This window comes from Montipora capricornis, chromosome 1 (genome assembly GCF_036669925.1).
Source record: "Montipora capricornis isolate CH-2021 chromosome 1, ASM3666992v2, whole genome shotgun sequence".
In the NCBI taxonomy this organism is placed as follows: Eukaryota; Metazoa; Cnidaria; class Anthozoa; order Scleractinia; family Acroporidae; genus Montipora; species Montipora capricornis.
In genome coordinates this window covers 15,920,306-15,940,305 of record NC_090883.1, presented here as the reverse complement: position 1 = coordinate 15,940,305, position 20,000 = coordinate 15,920,306, and the positions used below count along the sequence as shown (strand labels likewise).

The window sequence follows — 20,000 nt, the reverse complement described above, 5'->3', positions numbered from 1 at the left end:
ACCAAAGTTACAGTACTCAAGAAAAGACCCGATAATGTTGCAAAAGAATTACAACAAGTTAATGGACCGGTCAGTCCTTTCAGCACTTCGTTCGAATGGCTTATTCAAGTATTGAGGCAAGCGGGCAGGGATCAGGGAAAAATCAAGATCAAGGTTTACAACCACTGTTAGAAGAAATGATTCTGACTTGGAGGATATGTTTTCTCAAGTGACCACAATCAACCAAGGGCGTTTAGCTGTTCCCATGAGAATAACAAATCATGTCACATCTTACTATTGTCCAAATGGAGTAAACATGAATAATCTCATTGTCATTCCTCGTGTCTCTCTATTTTTAAATCATCAACAACAATCTCTCAAATTCGTACTTTTGAACGCTCGGTCAATCTGCCAGAAGACTCTTTTGTTTAAGGTTTATATCGTGGAACATGAAATTGATTTTTTAGCTATTACTGAGACCTGGCTTTGTAATGATGTTTCTGACCACTTTTATTGTCGTGATATCTGCCCTGAAGGATACAGGATTGAACAGAAATGTGCTAGCTCAATTGCCTAAGGCTGCGCGTACCACTCCTATTCCCCAGAAATTACATTGGTTGCCTGTCGAGCAGAGGGTTATATTTAAGGTTTTGCTACTCACTTATAAAGCATTAAATAACTTAGCCCCTGTGTATATCAGTAACTGACTTGTGCGGTATGAACCATCAAGGAATCTAAGGTCAACCGAAACCCGGCCGCTGAAAACTACAACTGAAATCTACTAAGAAAAGGTTAGAAAGCATGGAAATGTAAAGACACCTTGCGCTTTTTATCTTCCTTTCCCACAGCGATTTCGAACTTTCTGTGCTTGGTGCGAATTTCACACTCATTATGCAAATTAGGTTGTCAAGCAAGTTCAAATTTAAAACGCTTTAGCATTGTTACATTTTATCTTAAGTCTAAAATAAAAATGATCACACAAAAATAAAAAGTAGCTGAAAGTGGTGACTAAGTTGTTCCCGTGTACCCTGCCGTAAAGAAATCACTGGGAAATGATGTGGTGGCTCCAAAGTATATGCAAATTTGGTTGCCTCTTAAACTTGGTCTAATCGAGAAACTTTTTCGCGTTTTTGAATCTAGCTTTTCTTCTATGGACGATTTAAAAAAGAAATATATGTAATTCAATACATTTGCTTGAACTTAAGGTGCTAATACCTAAACATGTTTGCATGTAAAAGTCAGCTGTTAATACGTGTGAAAGGCTTCTACAACTGAAATCGACAATTTGTGGCCAACGCATTCAATTCAATTAGCTTCTATTCTGTTTATTATCTTCTATTCGGCAACTGAAAGTTGAAAGGCGACATGGTTTAGCTTTGTAGGTTTTCAGCGTAGATTAATATATTCCTATCATATATGAGTGAAGTTAAATATTTAGTAACTTGTAATAGTTTGCGCGGCAAGAATTATAATCAAAAAATCAACTTTCGCTTTTTTATTACCCGTTCAAGCGACTGCAACAGGAATAGACAATTTTGTAAATAATTTTGGTGGCCTCGTTTAGTATCAATTTTGTAATTTAATATTAGGAGTATTTTTGGCAAGAAATTTCAGCGCTAGTTGTGTAGTGTTAATTTTGGCTAAACCCTAGCTTGCATAATTAAATTTTGCCACCATGTCTGACAAATCACAATTAAACCTATCTCAATAGAAAATGTTGTGCTTTCTATGACGCAAGTGTACAGACCTTTGTGGTGACTCAAGAGGAACATCGGGTATCATTAGCTTACTTCAATGCAATGACTCCATAGAGAGTCACCTTGCTTCCATCCATTTGTCACGAGAGACCATAACAGAGGGACAGCTTATCTTGGCGAGGGCTGGCCTTTTTGATTAAGACAAGTCGCTTGTCGTGCAAATGTCCGTATGCGCTAAGCATAGGCACACGTATGGGAAGTTCTGGCAACCCAGAACAGCCTGTCAGTATCCAGTACATCAAGTGCGTCCTGGTAGGAGCCAAAAAGGGGCAAAGAGCCGATATTCAGTGAATCTTGAGATGGCTAAAGCCATATATCAAATGTATGGTGTTCTTGTTCAAGTCAGTTCAGGTGTGTACAACAAATTGTAACTTTCTTACACACCTTTTGTTACATAACACAGGCGTTAAAACATTTCATCTTTTTTCTTTGCAAAATAGTTTACCTCAGTTTAGGATTTTTATATGGGATAGTTTTTCTTGTCGTGCGTGGAGGCGGAGGGTTATTGGCGTCTCCTGTCTGACTTCTTCGTGTCGTATCAGCTAACAGTTCTTTTTGCACTATTGCCGGATAATCAGTGTTCTAGAAATAGTTAACAAATAGATTCCATGTTGCCGTAAGCCTGTTCAGTAATAGATCACAGATGACGTCAAAATGTGGTAAGAACAAAAAAGTGGCACACAAGGCGATAGCCGAGTGTGTCACTGCTGTTCTTACCACATTTTGCGGGCATCTTCTGTGATCTTTACTGAACAAACTCACGGCAACATGGAATCTATTTGTTTTATATAGCAAAGAAAACGTAAAAGCTGACGGTGAAGTTCCCAAAGAAATGACCCTGGAGATTTCGGATCTCGGGAAACATACTGTGTTGTTACACCTCAACAAACAAAGGGAATATATTCATAAATAAGGCCCATCTTGATTAAAAAATCAGCTCTGCTTCTGGGATACAACGGACAACGTGATATCTGTTTTTCCCCCGCAACCCAATTCACAAAAGACTCCCTCAGAAAAACGAGGAGAAACATAAGAAATGGGGAGAAAATGGGAAAACTGCGAAGTATCACCTAACCCCCTCTCACTCAAAGACACATTTGTGGAGCAAAGCGATGTTCTTAATGTCACTGGTAAGGAAATTCATGTTGTGCTTGGGATGATGTTACATCCAGAATTTGTTAGGAACAGACACATTTTATCGCTTTTTCAGGGGCTAGGGAAGTTACAGTGCAGTACCTTACTTATATTGCATACTATTGAGAAATGAGAAACAGGATTAAACTCGAATCCTGCTATAATTTTTATACAATTGTTATGACTACTACTGACTGACTATTTAAAAACAATTTACAGGTATTTGTAATAACTGCCGCAACCAACACAATGCTTTCGTGAAAGAAATGCCCTGGGTCTTACATGCTTTTTCGGAAAAGGAACCTAACCAGTCACCCAGTTGTGCGAGTACATTTATTTTTTAAATCATTAACCATGCATGCCAGTAAACAAAAATATAAATAAAGCTATGCGGTATGAACCACAGTTTCTAAGACCCAGGATGACACGTCAAATTGAAATCCCCATTCGTTTAAGAATGCAGCTGGGTATGTTGTCAAAATCCTATTTAATTAGTTTGAATCTGTTGGTAACAGCAATTTAATAAATTGGACATTTTTTATTTGCTGAAAATCATCATAAATGGCGTCAACAGAAGAAAAACGCAATTAAAAATTTCAATTAATATGGCAAAAACGCCATTCTCTATCACAATTGGACCCTGTCGTCACTTTGTTATTCCCATAGAGAAGTAACTTTTGCTTCGTTTATTGCATATTGGGTGTACAAATATACCTACCGTACTCGAGCATATGTCATACCCGCATTTTTTAAAAATAATTGCTATGAAAAAATATATGTTCTTAATATTTTGCTTGCTCTCAAATAAAATTAATTTTCATTTTAAGGCCTTGTAAAGAAGCTGCGTTAACTCAGCTCGCGTCTTCAACATACTCTCCCCTAACACCCTGTGTTTCGAGGTGTGGCTGCAGCAGTGATGAAACGTGGACGCCCTCAGCTCTGCTTGCATTTGAAAACAGTATGCAAGAATTTGGACTGACTCCAGAGAATGTTGAAGGTCCAGTCCAAGTTTTCAACTCTTGTATGGACAGCCTTGCCAATGCTGTAAGAAAGCCTAGGATTGATCCTCTTCAATTGCAGGTAGCTTGCTGGGAAAACTGTTCTAATGCTGACAGATAAGCAGTTATCCATAATGCAGAAGAAGCGTGTCAGCTGATATGTGATGTAATAGCGCCAAATGATGGAAAGCAATTATTCCAAGCCATGGTGCAACGACAACAAAATAAGGGGGAAACTGGCGGTGCTGGTATCCAAGCCCTTGTAATTGCGTATCAGAAAGCACCTTCTAAATCTTTGAAAACAGAAATTCTGAGTATCTATGCCAATCGATTCACTACAAAAGAGCTTAAAGACATTCACAAGCCATTTGAAAAAATAAAGAAAGTTCGAGCTCAAACGAAGACTAGTGGGCCCGGAGTACCTGTTGAAAAAGTACCACAGCACAGAATCCGTCTGAACCAGCACCAGCTAGACCATTTTTTAGAGTTTACCATGAGGCCATATTACTACCAAGACGCAGCGTACGGTACTCGCACCCTTAAACTTGAGAGTGGTGAAGAACTTACTATGCCTAACGTCGTTTGCACCGTGGCCAGATGCACGATTATCAACCAGTACTTGGATCATTGCCAACAGACTGGATTTCAATCGATCAGCAGATCCACCATGTGGAGAGTACTTGAAGTTCAGGAAGCCTCGCAGAGAAAATCATTGAGAAGTCTTGATACTACAGCAGCTGATGGTGCAGATGGTTTTAAGGACTTGTTAAGAATCATGGACGAGTTAGAGCATGCTGGGGCTCTTAACGACTGGTGTGAAAAAGCTCAAAAGAGGCTACATGAAGGCAAGTTGTATCTCAAGACAACATATCGCGACCACTGCAGAGAGGATGGTAGCTGCTGCCCTGATCACTGTAGAGCGTTTGCATTGAGCGATGTCAGTGACACTGACTATAAAGACACATGCGGCCATAGTCACGACATGGCATGTGGTAACTGTGAGAGTCTCAAAAGTGTTGTGGGAGAAGTAAAAGATGCCATTCCCGAGTACAAGACCCAGCTGGGTAAAGATCACGCAAATGACCTACAGTATGAAGCAACCGGTGCTGCCTCTAAAATCTTTGAATGGAAAGCGCATGTTCTCAGAGCGCAGAATCAAGATCAAGTTAAGCGCCAAATTCTCAACTCCCTTGAGGAAGACGAAGCATTTATAGTAGTTGATTGGGCAATGAAGTTCACGGCCATGAAGTTTCATGAGAAGCAGGCAGAGTGGTTTGCAAAGAGACGAATCAATTGGCACGTGAGCAGCGTTATCACGAAACGAGACGAAAGCCTTGAAGTAACCTGCTACGTACACCTTGTCAACAGTTGTTGACAAGACTGGTTTGCAGTACTATCAATCCTGGAAAATCTCCTGTCCACCATAAAGCAAGGAAATCCAGAAGTTAAAAAAGTGTACCTGAGATCAGATGAGGCAGGGTGTTACCACAATAGCAAGCTAGTGTCGTCCTTTCAAGAACTCGGGTACCGCTCGGATTAAGATCATGAGATACGACTACTCCGAGCCTCAGTCGGGAAAGGATATGTGTGACAGGATTTTGTGTCCGATGAAGGCAGCTATTAGAAGGTACTGCAACGAAGGCCATGACGTTGTCTCAGCTCAAGATATGTATACCGCCTTAAAAGAGAGACCAGTAAAGGGCACGACAGCGACGGTATGTGCAATGCAGGAGCAGTGCGCAATGCTGGAGATAAGCAAGATTCCGAACTATAGTAACCTGCACAACTTCAAGTTTACGCACGAAGGCCTACGTGTATGGAGAGCCTTCAATGTTGGTCCCGGGAAGTTTATCCCATGGAATGACATTGTAATTTGTCCCCCCAAAAAAAACAAATCTCTTGGATGAGATCCCATTCTTCCCTACTACCGCTAGGCGGTTTGCATTAAGAGAGCAAAGCAAAGCCGAGGTCAATGAGGAAAGGCTCTTCGAATGGCCTGAAACTAGCTGCACTGGAGAGTTTCAAAGTCAGGCCGACCTTGACCTCCATATGAATTTGTTTGATCATCGCACAATGCCCCAGCCCGTGAATGAGGGTCTCTATGATAAACTGAGGAGAGACTGGGTTGATCACTTCCAGACATTGACTTTGCAAAGTGAAAGTTCAAGCGGAGCAACAACGACGGAGACAGAATCCCTGATAAGTACCTCACAATTGCAAATGGGATGGGCACTTCAAAAAAAACACGCAAGTGTGAGATTTTCTCAAAAGGTTAGGCAGTATCTGATACAGAAGTTTAACATCGGACAAGGCACTGGTAAAAAAGAAGATCCAGCCCAGGTTGCGAAGGATATGCGGACTGCTTCCACAATAGAGGGAGAGAGAATGTTCGATAGAACGGAATGGCTCTCGAAGTGCCAAATTCAAGGTTTCTTTTCGAGATTGTCTGTAAGCATCAAACAGGGAAGTCAGAAGGGAATAGAGTTAATGAGTGGAGGTGAGAAGGATACAGACACAGAAGAGGACGACGATTTAGCAGAGTACGCTTGCAAGTTAGACGAGGAGCATTTGAGAGAAACAAGAGAAGCTGTCCTGGGGAAAGTAGGTTTGACCCACCCGATCTTGTACGATATTTACGATCTGTGCACGTTTGCAAGAGAGGCGAAGCTACCAACTTTCAAGGTCAAGATGCTTAGAGAGATCTGTACACATTTCGACGTCCCATTTCGATCCAGAGATACCAAGGCAGTTCTTGTTACAAAAGTGAAGGAAATGGTTTCAGAATGTAGTTATAACACCCAACCATGATGACAGTCAAAGACACTGTTATTTAAAAAAAGTAGGCAGGTGACTACACGTTTTCTTGAAACTTGCTCCTGAAAGGGATTGTTTTTTGTATATAACTGATCTGGGACGAGACTACGTATTAGTGGTACCCGTAAGAGTTTAGACCGGATTCCCTGCGAGAAATGGCCCCACCCCGGGGGCATCGACCTGTCGGATCCAAATTTAGGGAGCATGCGCAGCGATTTTGCTTACCTTGCCTATGTATAAAATTCATTCTCGTCACCAGAGCCTTGTATCGACCCAAGGCTCTGGGAAACTCTGTCTAGGAGAACATGCTCCGTAGGATTCTTGTATCCAAAAATTGGCTGTTTGAAGCTTATGGCGCCTGATCACTCCTCGTGCAACCATGAACTGACCCATTACAGATGCTTTTGATTGTTCTTCACGAAAACCAACGAGAAGACAGTTTGTTTCAGGGTTCCCCAGAGCTCTTCTCTCCCTCAGTCAAGAGAAGAGTTCTGGGGTCGAGATTGATATAAAATTGTAACATGGCAGAAAATTGTCCTGGTTATGCGCATGCTCCAAACTTGTGACTTCATATAAAATATGTTATATGTTATACGTATATCATCAAAACGACATTGAACGTCACTTCTCAAGAAAGCGATTGAAACGGATTTCACGACCACTAATACCCTTTAGGGTCATTTGGTGTTTTATGCGGCTGTAATGTATTGAAAGCAGTTTCAGAAGTAATAGGGGCTCTGCTTCATAGGGAAAAGGTCAAATTAACTGCCCCTGAGAGGGATCTGAGTTCATATAACTATTAGGTCAGGCTAACCTCACCACACATTGTACACAACCCATCCCCATCCTTGTGTTGAGTTTTTGATCATCCTGATTCCCGCTCTTCTGTATTATAGTAAAAGATCTGAGAGTCATCTGAGTGATTTGGTTACGAAAACGTTATTAAATAAAGAAGTACGTGGTTAGGAGAACAATAATTGTCCACCAAGTCGATGCTCATTTTGAAGTGTTTTCCAAATGCATCGCAATTCCATTATAACCAAAGAGCAGGCAAAAGTTTCAGTGTAAGATAATGAGTATTGCTAAAGCGAATACACACTGTACGAACCTGTTCATATTGGTTGACTTTGCAGTATTTCGAGCGGATAAGGAGGTAAAATCTTTGTGGCTTGTGCAACGCAGCTGAGATTACGAAGGTCAAGATGTTGTCGATTTCAATTACAGTGTTCTGTCAAGATTTGATATCAATTTTCAAGTTTTAACATCGGCTAAATAGTACGTTTTATTTTAGAAACATCAGTAGAAAATGGAAAGAAAGAATCAAAACACTAGAAAGGTTTTGTAAACTGACCGGTCTCTAAATAGGACTAGTAGAGGTAATAGAACGTGACATAAATTTGCAGATATTCCGACCACGTTTTCCTGACTTTTCTACAGAGCGTCTGATAATAATTCAGCAATGCTCCCTATCTAAACCGTTTCTGAGTTTTAGTTTTTGTCGGATCCCTGTATCTTAAATGTGGCATGGTTAATTTTTGAATGAAAACAATCTGAATTAGCGTGACAACCTAATTTGCATAATGAAGTGTGAGCTTCGCGCAAAGCACAGAAAGTTCAAAGTCGCTGTGGAAAAGGAAGATAAAAAGCACAAGGTGTTTTTGCATTTCTATGCTTCCTAACCCTTGTTTAGAGGAATTCAGTTGGAGTTTTGAGCGGCTGGGTCTGCACTTGGGAAATAAGCGCCAGCGAAGACAAGCTATTTTCGCAGGTTTTCAGAAAGTGATATAACGGGTGGTAATAGATAGGTTTTCAGGATCCCCCAAAACATAATATATCAAAAGTAACATGCGTTTCTTACCTTTGAAGGATCACTTAATCTAAGGATAATAACAATTTTTTGTTACGTTTGGTGGTCTTTGAGCAGTGAGCTTGTCAATTTAGGCAATTTTGCGTCCTTGAAACGCTCAAATTTAGGCGTTTTCCGGCTATGATTGTTTTGAACTCTAAAAAAATTATTTTGCCGCATTTGCAAAAAAATTAAGTCTTTACATTTACTTATGACACAAGATAGTTCACTGAGAAAACTTTGAGAGAAATACCCGAAATGCAGTGGACCGCTTTTAGAGAGACTGCCACTTAATTCTTTTAGGTTTCCTATTTACTTAACGAATCCTCTACTGAACATCGCTGTTGTCTCAGGTTTGCAGGGCGACAATTCATAGTAGCGAAATATAATCTGTATTAGATATTATTGCGTTCGCTGCCTAATATTAGCTTTTGATTCATAACAAGTACAGACAAACTTTCCGGTCTTGCAAATCACTTTATTTACAATCCATTCAAAGAAAAAAATACAATTCTATCGACTATATTTCTAGTAATCGTACTAGGGCCAATGTTACAAGCTTACATTCTATCCATGTACACATTGTAAAAAATTTGCATGCGATGTAAAACGATATTAACTGTCAACCAGTGTAAACAAACATTGCTGTGTAAGGCCAAGTAAAAAAAAAACACGTTTCTCGTCCCTGCCCGCTTCATTTTTCAGCACCGCCTCTCTTTTTTTATTATTTTTTATGAGCAAAAACCAACAGGTGCCACTTTTTTACCTTGTACTTAGTTCTCCTCTGTCTCATACAAAGAAAACTCAAAATAGAGAGATGGCATTTGTCTGTGTCCTTATTCGAACTCAGGGTAAAATACTAAAGACATGGTACACAAGGTCAGTAGTAGATAGGACAATCACCTTACAGGATTTATTTTGTAAGTTCGCATCCAGCGAATTTGAGAACGGAGGAAAGAACATCGATATTCAAACAACACAGGTGAGGAATGCAAATAGCTTTATATTATAAAATTATTCTGTGTCATGAAATATTCATAATATCCCCTAGAAATAAATATCATAGCTCTAAATTAATAACATCTCAATTTGACCTCCAACTCTTGCACTAGATTTGTATCTCTATTTAAACTCAATACATACAAAATAGTTGCGGCTTATAAAGAGCAGTTCACAAACCACGTTCAAGCCAATGTGCAAGACGTGTTCAGTGGTTTTCCTCACAAATAGTCGCCATTTTATTCTGCTGTAAAAATGGAGATCTTCCTTGACATACAACAAATCTGTAAGCAACATTTTGAGTCACTATTCATGGATACATTTACACCAAGTGATATGCCTGAAGCAGATGTACACAACTTAAGATATCATATAACGCAATCAATTGTTAGGCATTTCATGGAAGAGTCATTATGAAGGTTTGATTCACCCTCGAATCAGGCCACTACTGGAAAAGTCAGAAGAAATGGGGGCTGTTCTGTACGATCATATGAAACTTTCCCTTGGTGGTGGAGTGCAATTAACAGATCGAGGCAAACAGTTGACAGCCAGGCAGAAAGAAGAAGATATATTTGTGATGTTTGAAGAGAAGGAACCATATACATAGACAACTTTCATAAATGGCGACCTACTTTATATTCTTTTGTATTTATGTTAATTAGACCTACTGCCCTCGTTTTGAAACAAATATTCTTTTGAAATTTGCTCGCCGTAGCGACGCTAGTAGGGCTTATTAGCATTAAAACAAAAGAATATTTTATTTGGCCGCCATTATGAAAGAGGTCTATACCCTAGCGACTGTGACACAAAAATTTTAAGTGATACAGAGCTGCCTTGAATCAATCAAGCTGAACTTCTTCAACCAGCGAAATATTGTTTTGATATGAATGGTTCTTTTACTTAATAGCAGACAAACATGTTGCATTTGTTGTCAAACTGACATCATCACACAGACTTGTAACTTGTGTTCTAAATGAATTGGGCACATAGGATTGTACTGTTTCGATGAGAAACTCTGCAGTAATGTGCTGCATTGAGGAAACAGTCAATTGGTTGTGCTGAGAGCTTTGTCTGTTTTGGTTGCTGGACTATTTACTTCAGCTCCTGTGTTTTATAGATTCCATTGTTATAATTAAAAAGCCTAATGTTTACTTATTACATTTGTTTAGTTATTAAGAAGGTGTATGCCGACTTTGTATTAAATGTTGCTAAAACTGACATAAAAATCATGTTTGGCTTTTATATATTTCTATAAAGTTTTGTTTGAGATCCAGATCTTATACACTATGTATTGTAATAAACACCTAAATCAATGCAATTGTTGACTCCAAAATTCATGGTAGGATATTCAAAATGTTGCTTTGGACTTAAGTTTTCTATTTCTTGTTGTAATTAATACAAGTTGAATGATATTTATTGACTTATTGTTTCCATTTATTTATTTGTTTTGTTTATCACACTTGATACTCTGGGGGAAGGTCACAAACTGCTAGCAGTATTCCATATGAATGAATGGATGAATGAATGAATTCAACGAATACATCTGAAGAAAAAGATGCAGGGAGGTTATGTGAAGACTCTCCAGCAGCACAAGCTGTTAATCCCTCCCACCTTATGATGTCTACTCAAAGAAGCAGCAGACATTTGCCTCCTCTATATGAAGAACATACAAAGAAGACAGCACTTAAGAATGATATTTTGAAGTGGCTGGAAAAGAACGAGTTAGGTTGGAGCCCTGACGAGTGCAAATAACAAGGGGAAGCATTTCTTGGAGCACTGGGAGACACACTATGGGAGCTAGATGGGCATGCAAAATCCTTGGAGGATCGTGGATGTCCTTTCCCCACCATGTTTGAGCTTTTCAGGGCTACAATAAACCAGAGAAATCAAAGCACTGAAAACGTTCCCTAGGAAATCTCGAATAACACAAGACGCAGCAGCTCTCCCAGAAGTTATTCCGATTATTCGGCTCTTCCTATCTAAAACGAAAGGCGTGGAAAGCGGTATATGAGAGTTTGTTACGCCTTGCCGACAGTTTGAGAAAAAATGCGTACTATCTGGAAAAGAAAGCCACAGCAAGTAAAGGTGTCCATGCAAGTAAAGTCCAGCACACTGTTGTTGACGAGTGGAAAGTGTACTCTCTACATACCAACATAACTCCAACTAAGAAGGCAAGGTATAATATCCTGCACGAAGCCTTACTTCACGCCCAACTGTATGACCTGTATGATCCAATATTTGAAATGAGTTTGTGGACGAGTTTGTTGCCCCGTGTAAAGTTGTGTGGTATTCGTATACAGGAAGCAACTCCCATTTCTGGATGATTCTGAGACAGCCCTGTTACAGAAGAATGACAGGATCAAAGAGACTCTGAGATCAAAGAGACTCTATGAGAAAGGAATTTATTCAGCATTTGGGCAGAGCTACTGGTATGAAAAGTGGCATTTTACGTGAAGCTTACAGAGAATTGACGAGTGATCAATCTGCCCCTAAAACGCTTTCCGAGGAAAAAGTGGATGAAAGAATCTGACATCTTTTTGATAATGAAGATTCAGACTTAGTATGAGATTTAAGAGCAATGAACAGTGGGCAACCTGAACAGTATTCAGATTCTCTTACTAGGTGTGAAGAGTTTGTGAAGGCAAAAGTGGAAACTGCAGTAGATGATCGGCGCCATGACCAGGTCGACAAAGATGGGCAAGCAATCACACATCTGGCAATGGCCATGAGTGCTCGCGACTTGCATGAGCAGGTTGCTAAAGAGTGCCCAGAGGGAACTGCTATTCATTTGGTCCAGTGGCTTCGACTGCAGTTTTGGCCTAATCGTGCTTCTGCTGCAGCACATAAAAAAACTGGCTGGAATTTTGCGTCAAGTTTCGAGAAATAACAACTTTCGTTTGTGAGGACGATGAACACACTGTCAAGGTTGGCGAGCCAGACTACCCTGTGGCAGCAGTAGAGAGAGGGAAGAGAGTTGTAGTTGAAATCAACCAGACAATGATGGTTGGTGACCATGATTTTACCAAATTTTCATTGTCACCATCAGTTGGTTTGGACATGGAGATCCCACAAAATATGGATGGTAGCTTTTACGATGGCCAGAAGCATGTTGGTCTTAAAGAAAATGCCTTTCAAAAGTCAACGGCATTGAGACACGCTAGTGAACTTGATAAGGTTTTGAGTGAAGATGGCAAGAATAATCCCGTAGTGTACCATTACCACAACGGAGGACCTGATCACAACTTGCGCTTTCCTCGCACACAACTGGCACAGGTTGCTTATTTCATGCAAAGAAATCTAGATCTCTTAATTCTTGTCCCGACACCCCCTAATCATAGCTGGAAGAACCCAGCAGAAAGGGTTATGTCAAATCTCTATTTGGCACTTCAAGGAATTGGTGTGATGAGGGTAAGAACGAAATCAATGGAGCAGCATTTGCAAGCAGCAAATAGTTTGAAGTCAATCCGAGATTTATCAAAGAAGTATGCAACCCTTGAGGACAGCATAGAGCCTTGCAAAACACTTATCGCCAGTGTTTTCTTGTGTTTAAAGCTCAAAGGCAAAAATTTCAAAGTTTTCAGCACGGCCACAAATGGGGAACTCTTGTAGCTAGCGAACCAACTGAAACGCATTGATGGGGAATTTGATCCGAACACACTACTTCCATCTTCGCAACCATCCCAACCTGTTAAGCTGTCCTTGAAGCTGCAACAGTTTATTGATAACCACTGTGTGAAAGGTCATTACCAGTTTAGCATCAAGAAGTGTTCAGATGAAGAGTGTGTGTGTGGTGCACCAAGGACTTCGCAAGAAGAGTTTTCACAGCTTCACCACCTACAGTGTACCATTCCTAGTTCCCCGACGAGATGAATACCTTCACTTTGAGGTGAGCATGGCATGACATGTATTTAAATACAAACGGTTTATCTGATCATAACTGTTAAATAGATATATTTATGTTTTGCCTTTTTCGCTTTCGTCAAAGAAAGCAAATAACATGAAGATAGTAGTTCAGGTAAGTTTTTTTGTAACTATCGATCTTATGAATTGTATATGTAAGCTTTATTATACTCATAAATGTGGAATTGAGGTCGAGCTAGTAATTCGAGAGGACTTTTACCCGCTCTGAAGTGAATGCCAGGAAAAGGGATGCAAGTCACACAAGAAAATCACCAGAGCTTTCAGGGGGGCTAAATCATAGTCCTGTTTAAGGTTTTCCTATTGCGATATAGATGGTATGATGCCTCATGTTGCTGTTTAAAACACATCACAGAAAAATCAAGTCTGTTATCGTAACACAAAAAAAGTGTAACTTCTTGCAGCTGTGTGAACGCCGAGAAGGTGTTCGGTCGTTCACTAGTTTGGAGTAACTTTACACCAAACTGGTGTTACTATCACATCACGGCAATTTTGACTGTTTGAAAACACCTTTTCAGTGTCACAGGGTCTGACATTGCGACTGACTGGACGCCAATGCGACCAAAAATTGAGCATTGGCGACCAGAAATTTAGAACTGGTCGCCAGCAGGCGACTAACCTTTTGTCCCCTCAGCATTTGGAATTCCAAGGTAAATCTGCTTTTTTTAAAAGAAAACATAAAGTTGCTGTGGAGAATTGTAGTAAAACGAAGCGACGATTTTACGATCGCCATAATTACTCACCGCCATATTGTTTCAGCGGCTTCTTGCAATTCTGATATCGTGGGCGAAAACGTGACGTGGCGAAAATCGTGAATACTTTACCTAAATACCAGTAAACGGAAAAAATGCCAGTAACAAAACAAGAGGCCCAAAAGTATGGCCACTTTTAACTAATGAACAGTCTATCGTGCAGTCATTATCCAACCAGAAGCCAAGAGCTGCTTCTGAGCAATCGAGTTGGCTTCTCATGGCTTCTGATTAATAAAGTATTCTGAAATACGAGTTGTGGCGTACTACACATGCGAAAGATGGCTTTCAGCTCTTTGCGATTATTTCGTGATTTGCTGCTCTGAGGAGACGAAACCACCGCTTTGAAATGTTTCAACAAGTTAGATACATGTTCTGTTGTACAATCCGATGCGGTAGACTTGACTCAGCTGCCTCGGGATGACCTTGGAACGAGCTTAATACAAGATGAGATCGCTGCTAAGCCAAGTGGAAATCCTGTGGCGCTGAAATCAACTGGAAATGGCAATTGCTTGTATAATTCGGCTTCACTACTCCTTTGTGGCAATGAATCTCGCAGTGAAGGCTTGCATATTCTTGTTGCTGGAGAGTTATACTTCAATGCTGAATATTATGCTGATCACGAAATTTTTTGAAATACCGTTAGAACTTGGTGGCAGTAGGATCAATGCTATTAAAGCAGAGGCGTTGGTTGGCTGCAAAAATGGGGTGTGGGGTTCTTTAGTTCACATGATGGCTCTTGCCTCAGTGATATATTCTTTATATCTGGAAGTCAACTTTCGATATTGGCCATTGATGCACAAGCTCCTCAATCCATGAGAAGCTAGTCTGGATGGTGAAGTGGAACCTTTCTTCATACTGTGGTCAAGAGAAGGCAGCCTGGAAAACCGACCGAATGCATGGTTCACCCCGAATCACTTCGTTCCAGTCATATGGATACGTGAGGCGTCCCCTGCAGCAGGTGAAACAACTAAAAGCACAGGCTCCAAACAGGGAACTATTTTGTCGTTTTTTAAGTCGTCGCAAATCCCACAAAACCGGCAAGTTCAAGCAGTGGAAAAACCAAGAATGACGTGAAGAGAAGAGCAGAGAAGGCAGAAGGGATTGCTAAGAAGTCTAAAACTGCACCTAAACGCAAGTTCATGTCACAGTGGAAGGATGAATTTCCCTGAGTAGTCTTCCATGAAGACCAAAATGTGATGACGTGCAAAATATGTTGCAGTGCACCACATGTGGCTGGCAGAACAGAATTTTTGGCGGGTTGCGGCACATTTAAAAAGGAGACATTACAAAAACATAACATTGGTGGTGGTCATCTCTGTGCCCAAGATGCTGTCTTAGGAAAGCAAAAGCCAGTGGAAAACTCCACAATTGCACAAAGCTTTCAAAAAGGGGAAAAGGCTTCCGAAGAAAAACACCGGAAAGACGGTGAAGCCGAAATAAACACGGCTTATTTCATAGCAAAGGAGGAATTGTCCTTCAGCAAGTTTGAGCCCATTCTTGCACTTCAAAGAAAAAATGGCCTAGAAATTAGCCTGACGTACAGAAACGACAAAGGATGCAACAATTTTGTTTCTCTTGTTAGCTCGGTTATAACGGAACAGTTAGCCAGCGAAATTAATGGGAAGAGGTACGTGAGCGTCATGATTGACAGTGCAACAGATGCGAGTGGAAAACGAGAAAACGAGAAAACGAGACTGTCCACTGCAGATTTGTCAAGGATGGGGTGCCTACAAATCGACTTGTAGGACATAAGGAAGTGGCCCATGCACATGCACAAGGTAACCTTTTTGTAAGTTAGACAATATTGAGAAATCCAATTTAAAATGCTGGGGCTAGCCAAGGATAAGGCTAAGAAAACCTATTGTGTTAGAGTATACTGTGCACCGTTACAGTAACTAAGTAAGGCATGATTAAAAAATGTTGGTGGGGTGAGCTAGGACAGACTGATAGGATACCCCATCTGTACGTAACATGAATGTTTCCATGAATATCACTATTGCGTGAAAGTCATGATAGGGTGATTTTACTTAACCCGTGAAACACCATCTAACAATTTGTGCGTAAGAGTCAGAGCTAAACAAAAGAAAACAATGGAATTAATGCGTAATACTAACTAATAGTGTAGTTACTATTCCACGGGTTTAGTAAAATCACTCTAACAAAACTAATTATTAAATGATTTAACGTTTAAGGTAACCTAGACACTGTGAATGGTGCATTTCAAGTGAGCGGCATTCATCTCTGGAAAGGAAAACTGGCGGGAATGGGAGCAGATGGTGCTTCTGTTAACCTCGGAAAGAAAGGGGGTGTTGTAGCCTTGTTACGACAAGACGTTCCTCACCTTATCGACTTCCATTGCCTTCCGCATCGTCTCGAACTAGCCCTACTGGAAATGCAGAGAAGTTGCAAGCTTGTTGAAACCGTCTATGAAGTTCTTCAACTAATATGGAAGACTTACCACTATAGTCCCAAGAGTACGCGTGAGCTGCAGACCATGGAAAGCAAGCTTGGTGTGAATGTTCTAAAGCCCACTCAAGTTAGTGGAACAAGGTGGCTTCCCCATATCAGTCGGGCCCTGAAAGTAATGATTGAACCAGGGAAAGAGGGATCTGGCCAATACGCTGCCATGCTGTCGCACATGGACCACCTTAGTGCAGCATCAAAGAACGCAGATGTCAAAGGGAGGGCCAAATATGTTGCCGAGAAAATGAGGAGCATTCAGTTTTCTGCGTTCTGTCACTTTTTGGCAGACATGTTCGATATCATAGCTAAGTTAAGTCTGAAGATGCAACGCAATGATCTCATCCTTCCGGTGGTAGTATCACTTCTTCATGAAACAGTGGCCAAAATTGAAGCCTTGAAGATCCGTCCCGAACCAAATGGACATTTGACATGGTTTATGAATATGCTTCAGCATTCTGGAGTCAAGGATGAGCTTCGATTTCAAGGCATTACACTGAGAGGGTCGCTCAATGGCAAACCAAAGAGAGGAGATGTACGCACTGGCAGCTTTCAGTCAAGAGTGAACGAAGCCATTGGGTTGTGCCTGACTGGGCTTGAAGAGAGGTTTGGTTCACTGATGAATTCAGCCTCCAACTCGGAATCCACCTCAAAGTATGGAACAGCGGACGTCATCAATGATCTCCTTGTCTTCAATGTTGATGCTTGGCCAACAAAGCAAAAAGGAACTGGTCGACTTTGGCAACGAGAAAATTGAACGCCTTGTTGACTGGTTTCAACCATTACTGCAGAATTCAACCATTACTGCAGAAAACTGGATGTGATGTTTCTTCCATTCCCAAAGAGTGGTTCTCTCTTAACCCTTTCACTCCCAAGAGTGCCACTTATAGATTTTACTCTAACGCCAGACGATTTTACTTGTCAATGGGGAACCCCACGGGGTGAAAGGGGTAACAACAGCTAGATTCACTTAAAAACTATGTCCCCATTAACCCTTTCACTCCCAAGAGTGCCACTTATAGATTTTACTCTGTCTAACGCCAGATGATTTTACTCCACAATGGAGAACCCCACGGGGGTGAAAGGGTTAAGGTTCTCGTCAATACTAGCTTTAGAGACAAAGACTATGCCAGTTTGTGGGAGACCCTGCTCATCAAGACGCCCTACAAGGATGACTTCAAAAATGTTCTCCATATCGTGGAAATCCTACTTGTTCAGCCAATTTCTGCCACGCAGTGTGAAAGGGCGATTTCAGCCCAAAATCGAATCAAGAGCACCGTACGAGTTAACCTCGCCGTGTCTACGTTGGAAGATTTGATTCGCATTTCAGCAAAGGGGCCCTCCAGCAGCCGAATTTGACCCCACACCTAGCGTCAATAAATGGTTGGCAAGGAACAGGGATGCAGGCGAAAGGCTGACGAGGCCACATTTCCAGAGATCTTCACTGAAGTGAAGCACATCCGTGGAACTCTGTATCCCAACAGAGATACCAATTGACTGTAACATGCCGCTTTTACATAAGCTAGTTAACTAAGTAATCAAATACGCACAAGGCTGTTTTGAAAATGACTAATTTTATTGACTTGAAAGGTCTTCAGAGGTCCATTTATTTAGTTGTAGTTTTAACTTGTGTTTAAATACCTTACAAGTTAAACTGAGTTATTCGGCAACAAGTTATTCCCTAAATCGCCGGTAGAAATTAATTCTGATACTTGTAAATTGCATCATAATGGAATTGCATGGAGTTTTCGCAATGAGTTGAACCTGTGTAAGACAGACTTGTCGAGGATCGCATGCCTCTTAAATCTTGTTACTGTTGTAGTTAAGTACCGTACACCTGCATTAAAAACAAACTGATAATTTCAGCCAGTACAAAAAGAACAAAAGCGATTGTGTTGGTCAATAATCAACTCAATAGTTTTTATAGTTTTTATCAATGACCACTGACTTAGGTGGGGAACTGGTTCGAGCAATAAAAAAGTGTGAGGGCTTGGCACTATTGCGTTTTCGTTGCGTTTCGGTGAAGAAATTTAAGTATTGAAAGAGGGCCCCCATATGTCTAGTACACAGAACTTTACAGGAGACCAGTATAGTTCCTGCTAAATGGAAATAATAAGAAAAAGAAATCTGAAGCCTTCGCATGAACGTTGACAAACACGCTCATTGAGATGTAGGACTATGTTATCGGTACACGGCTGTTGTGAGTCTCTCCTTTAATAGCTGTATGTAATAATATTGTGTTAAATGGAAACATTTTGTTTAATTATAGTAAAAGAAAGTTTAAATTTTGTGCTTTTACTATAAATTAACGTAAATTAAAACTATTGGAGTAAAACAAAAAAGTAATACAACCAAACCAAAAAAACTAACACTTGTCTTTGGCGACCAAAATTTTTAGGTTAGTCGCCACTTGGCTCCCTTAGAAAAAAGTTAATTTCGGACCCTGTGTCACGGTAACACTGATCTAGTGTTAAATAACACGAAAATCGGGTTAACAAAACCCTATGGCGGTGTCACAATACACCCAAAAGGTGTATATTGTACACCGTTCTAGTATTTTTTTGACATTAAGAAGGTGTTCTTATAATATCATATATGTGTAAAGCCCATTGCTGCTGTGTACACACCAAAATTATGTGAATTTTCACTGTTACCCCTTTGTGCGTATCAAAATTAAACAAACTTGTGTTTAATCAATATCTGTTTCTTTTTATTAACATTTGACCTAAGAGTTCCAACGTATCCCTGGGGGAAGGTAATAATGTGTAAAGAAAGCATGCAATAGCAAATAATAAATAACAAAACAAAACGCCCGCCCGCTCTCTTTTTTTATAGAAATCCGGGCGAGAAACATGTTTTTTTTTTAACTTGGCCTATGCATGCGCCAATAATAAAAACTTACATGGTTTTGTTTTTACAACAAGATGTTAAAATCTAGTCTCGATTTCATAGACTTTACAAGAGTTGTACAGATCGTGATAAAACCCGAAAAGTCGTGGAATTGAAAAGTTACAGAGTCTTATGGTCGATCATAGGAAATTATGGTTATAAATCATTGCAATTGCCATCCCAATTACGGAAGAGTGGCATCAACAAATTATACATTTCATGCACAGAAAGTGCACAAGAACTAATGGTAGCTCCAACATTCATCTACGTTTTGAAAAAATAACTGTCATATTGTGACTGGAGATGTCAAGAAAGCTAATTGTTCTTGTGTAGCGGGACAAGTAGGCTTTTGTAATCACACTCTGGCCTTAATGTTGATCTCTGTGAAGAACCAGACCAAATTTGTTGCCAATGACCATTGAAGTGCACTGAAGCTATTCTTTGTCGTTTGCAG

At 40.4% G+C, this 20,000-nt stretch overlaps 1 pseudogene; it reads left to right on the top strand.

Moving 5' to 3' along the window:
* The first annotated feature begins 17,102 nt into the window (after positions 1–17,102).
* On the top strand, positions 17,103–18,110 carry LOC138054297 (zinc finger protein 862-like; annotated as a pseudogene).
* Positions 18,111–20,000: the final 1,890 nt, after the last annotated feature.